This window comes from Nelumbo nucifera, chromosome 6, assembly GCF_055504915.1.
Source record: "Nelumbo nucifera cultivar China Antique chromosome 6, China Antique-T2T, whole genome shotgun sequence".
NCBI lineage: Eukaryota > Viridiplantae > Streptophyta > Magnoliopsida > Proteales > Nelumbonaceae > Nelumbo > Nelumbo nucifera.
This window is the reverse complement of record NC_142654.1, coordinates 15351094-15356133: the sequence shown is the minus strand read 5'-3', so window position 1 is coordinate 15356133 and position 5040 is coordinate 15351094. Positions and strand designations below refer to the sequence as shown.

General features: G+C 40.3%; 1 pseudogene across 1 annotated transcript; it reads left to right on the top strand.

Moving 5' to 3' along the window:
- Window positions 1-2406: 2406 nt before the first annotated feature.
- LOC104591343 (glycosyltransferase BC10-like) lies at window positions 2407-4720 on the top strand (annotated as a pseudogene). Its single transcript, XR_016077666.1, has 5 exons — window positions 2407-2508; window positions 3294-3423; window positions 3504-3573; window positions 3645-3716; window positions 3822-4720. The product of XR_016077666.1 is annotated as a glycosyltransferase BC10-like (transcript).
- The last annotated feature ends 320 nt before the right edge of the window (window positions 4721-5040 follow it).

Genomic DNA, 5040 nt, shown 5'->3' with positions numbered 1-5040 from the left:
TTACTAATGAATTAACTAAGCAATTAATGAATAAATAAATAAGGATTTTACTATTAACCTAATTAGTCATTCAATAAAAATAATTAAATACTAAAAAATTAAATAATTAAATATAATTAATACTAAACATAATATTATTAATTAATTCATAGTAAATATTAATAAAATAAATTTTAAAATATTAATTCTTAATGAATAACTAATTAGAGAAATGACCACCAACGTCGCTGCCACTGCTGCCTCCTATGCCTCCGCCCACCTTCGGCAACGTTGCCGGAGGCGGCGGTGGACGGTGGCGCCGATGAATGAATTGCAAGAGGAAGAAGATGAACATTGTTTTTGCCCTTAACTGATATTATTTTTAAAAGTTAACCCATTTTTCATTTTTTTAAATACATTACTTTTATTGATATTAAGGGCCAAAAGTTGTCCTTAACTGCTATAATAAAGGAGAAAAGGGAAACAATTTTTTAGATTATATAATTATAGAAAAAAATTTGTAGATCTCCTTTTCCTAATGAACGAATACTTCCCGAAGATAAATAGGGCTCAACAGACTGGGGGAAAAAACACCTAAAAAGGACTCGATAACCTTGTAACCTCACCACACTCGATGTCGCCAAAAAAAATACCAGAGTTCTAATGAAGAAATTAGGGTTTCAAAACAAACAAATCAAAAGAAACCCAGAGAAAATTATAGTTCCCCCGGAGCTACCAAAGCCGGTAAAGAGAACTAGAGATTCAGAGGCCGTCTCTCAGAGCGATAGTGTAGATGAGTTTTTTCCGTCTCTCAGAGGACTTCAGGAGTGATCAACACCTCTAGATAACGAAGGTGATGAACATGAGTGCCGTCCTTTTATACCAACAATAGACATGACGAAACAGAAAAACTTTAGCTGTTGGGGGCCAACATTCTATGTTGTTGAGAGAATTTCTGGAAATGTCACGTTAACATGAATTTGAATAGGTGAACTGTCCAGAACGTGCCAAGCCCAGAAACTGTCTCAACAGCCTGTGCTGTTGGAACAACCAAAGTTAACCCCTATCATTAATCCAACGGTCAATAATTAATGATGCCTACAACATGGATCCCTGGGACCCATAAGAAGGTATCCTTTGTCATCTAACTTCATCTGGCCCGTTCATACCAGTTTTAATGTAAGGTGGGCCAATGGAATGGTCGGTTGGTCCACAACCCAAGTCCACGTGTTTGAGTGCCGCTGTAAAGTCTGCTGATGGCGGTTAAAGATACGTGGAATTTGAGGACACGTGGCTTGGAATAAAAAAATTTGGAGACGCGTCAGATCAAGCAGGGAATGCTGCCACTGTCGGATTTGTTGACCAAACTACTTGGTAAAGTTTGTTTCACGAGTTTGATACGTGCCACGTGTCTTTTCGACAGGTATTTCTATCAAGCATCATTGCAGCAGCAAATTTGGAGACGCGTCAGATCAAGCAGGGAATGCTGCCACTGTCGGATTTGTTGACCAAACTACTTGGTAAAGTTTGTTTCACGAGTTTGATACGTGCCACGTGTCTTTTCGACAGGTATTTCTATCAAGCATCATTGCAGCAGCAAATTTGGAGACGCGTCAGATCAAGCAGGGAATGCTGCCACTGTCGGATTTGTTGACCAAACTACTTGGTAAAGTTTGTTTCACGAGTTTGATACGTGCCACGTGTCTTTTCGACAGGTATTTCTATCAAGCATCATTGTAGCAGCAAATTTGGAGACGCGTCAGATCAAGCAGGGAATGCTGCCACTGTCGGCTTTGTTGACCAAACTACTTGGTAAAGTTTGTTTCACGAGTTTGATACGTGCCACGTGTCCTTTCGACAGGTATTTCTATCAAGCATCATTGCAGCAGCGCTGCCTCGCTAGCACGCTTCAGACAAAGGTGGGCCGAACAGTGCTTTTAAGGCTCCCTTTGGTTGAAAAAGGGATGGGAAAAGAGGAATATTCTTAAATGATATTTTTTTTCATGTTTGATTGTTGGAAAAACGTGAGACATGCATGAGAAAAGTTATCGGGCTTTGTCAGGCTTGAACTCGAGAGTCTCTTCTTCCTTCAGCTAAGCATCCCAACGGTCATATCTTCGACAACTTCTTTGGTGATTTCCACTTCCATGGCAATCCTTTTGAAGCAGTTCATATGTCATAGGTGTGTTAACAATCAGTGTTTCAAGACTCGAACCAGAATAGAAACTGAAATGTTCTTCATGTTCCGGTATTATCGGTCCAACCATCGAGTTTGGGCCGAGTCTTAAAACACTGGTTAACACTAGCAAGGTCAAAATTTTCTTATGCAACTATGCATCACTTCTCATCGAATTACTTTTTAGAAGTCCTGCTCCAAGCCTCCAACCAAACCCATCAATTCTCAAATGCAACTTGCATCGCTTCCCTATGCCACTTCAAGATGATTATGGCATCTTCTACTCGGAAGTTTCTCACTCTACATTGTCCATTAAAGCAGAACACATGGATATAGAAAATTCTACTTCAAGAGTTTTATGGTGCAATATTGGGAGTTCAAATCAGCCCCCCACAAGATTGCCCCCCACAACGTCCCACAACACATCCCGCTGTGTATTGTGAATATCTTCCTATGATGGCATCATCATTTCTGATGTCATCATCGGGAGATATTCCCAATACACGACTTGTATGTGCTGTGAGACGTTGTGGGGGGCTGATTTGCTCTCCAATATTGGCATCAATAGTCATCTTTTGATGTGTCAATCTTGCAGCTACCTACTTACTTTATTCTTAATCCATTATTTCATACAATGACAAAACATATTGAACTTGATTTCCACTTTATAAAGATAAAGTACCAATACACAACTTAAGAAATTAGGTACATCTTTACCAAATTAAGCCACTAAACACAACCTGATTTGTTGTTATATATTATATCACACTAGTGTTAGGGAAAGTTTGCAGTAAAGGGGTAAAACCGTAAAGATAGCCAGATAGGTATTAATGTTATATGATATGGTGATACCCCGATAATTTTTATGACCTGCGCACAAACCAAGGCCAGTATCAGTCTTATGTGCCCGTCTGGGAGGGCTGAGCTGAAGATTCAATTAAATTGGTTAAATGCACAGTTGGGAAGGAGTTCAAATCTGCGTCCCACCCGGTTTTTCCCCACAAATGCTCCACATATTCACCATCCGCCATCTGTCCCTTCACACGAGAGACGCTAAACAGCGCGTGCAGGGCTTCCGTTAGCCTCTTCCGTTACCCCCAAAAGTCCCATTTACGAGTCCAAACCCTTCATTCGATAGCTCCAGGTTAGGGTATCTCCAAAACCCTCTTCTCCCTCTCCTCCCTCTCGAGTGCCTGACCCTGACTGCTTCTCCCTCACCAGAGCATCTTCTCCTTCTCCGGCACCGGCATCTACGACGGCAACCGGCGGTACTCTCCAGCCCATCTTTTCACCTCATTTTTTATTTTTTCTTTTTTCTTTTTTCTTTTCTGATATTTTCGTTTTCCAGATATCAGAGAAACCGGCAACAGAGTCATCTTCTCCTTCTCCGGCACTGGCACCTACAACGACAACCGGCGGTACTCTCCATCCCACCTTTCACCTCATTGTTTATTTTTTCTTCTTTTTTTCTGATGTTTTCGTTTTTCAGATATCAGAGAAACCGGTCTCCTTCTCTGGCACCGGCACCAAGATCCCCAGTACGAAACCAACCCCCTTTAAGGTACCCATTCACCACCACATTTTGATGTTATGACTTAACGAGAAATTTTTGTTTTTTTCAGAAACCAAATTCTTAGTTTTTCCCACTTCATCACCACATTTTCAGATACCAAATTCTATCAGAGGCATGCATTCCCCTCTTCAACTTCTCGACAGTCTACAATTACCTCATTGGATCTACCAAATCCTTCGTAGAGGCTTACGATGAGCCAGGCCCAGTCGGCCGTGGCCGATACAGCCCCCGCATGAAGCCACATATCAAGCTTAGTCAATGGCGAAAGGGTGCTCAGTGGTTCGAGATGGACCAAGACCTGGCCACCGAGATAGCCTCGGATCGGAAATATTTCTCTCTATTTGGGAGATACTGCAAGCCTTCGTGTTACTCAGATGAGCACTACATACCAACATTCGTGTTACTCGAACCGAAGCTTGACTTAGGTCGACTGGTCAAGAGGAGGACCACACCCTACCAGATTTATGAGAACAGATGTGACTGTAGAGCTTTTAGAGAGGATGAGGAGTGGAAGAACTTGCGAGTACAATGGCAAAACTACCAATGTTTGCTCTCTGTTTGCGAGAAAGTTCTATCCTAATACCTTGGATAGGCTATTGAGGTTTGCACCAAAAGTAATGAGGTTCAATTGATCATAATAGAGTCTATAGACCATACATAGACAATGGTTCGACCTTAGTTATTACTTAGGGCAGAAGAAAAGCAAATGCCCTTGATTTTTTTTATCTTAATTTTCATTTCATTTGTTAAGGGCTTCAAGCAAGTCCCTAGGGATTTAAACCCTACTGAATAACAGGGTTCTTCACAATTTTGAGGGGTCCTGACGATTATGATATGTGGATCAGTCCCACCTGTGAATATAAAAGGAATGGCAACCATACAAATTGTTTCATTTTTTCTGTAATAAGAGTTCCTTCTGGTCCTAATTGTTAACCAGCTGCATTGTAATTTCTTGGAATATTATATTAATAAACGGATTCTTCATTTGTCAATATTTTCAATTCTGTTTTTCCAATATTTCTTAATGCTTCATCTATTGGGTACATAAGAATTAAGGATGATTGAAACTGAGGAGTCCCAAAATGTTACAGGCCTTTCATCCCATCAAGGACTCCCAATTTTCACAGTTAATAGGGAATTGTGTTTTGTTCAAATAAGTGAGAAAAAGAAAGTTGTGGTAAATTCGTTAATAATTGTAGAAAATGTCTCAAAAATTTTCTCACAAATTTCCCTTATTTTTATTTATTTTCCAATGTATCAAACACAGTGCCAATTCTTAACCCAACCTGCCCATTTAGTAGATGGATGCTTA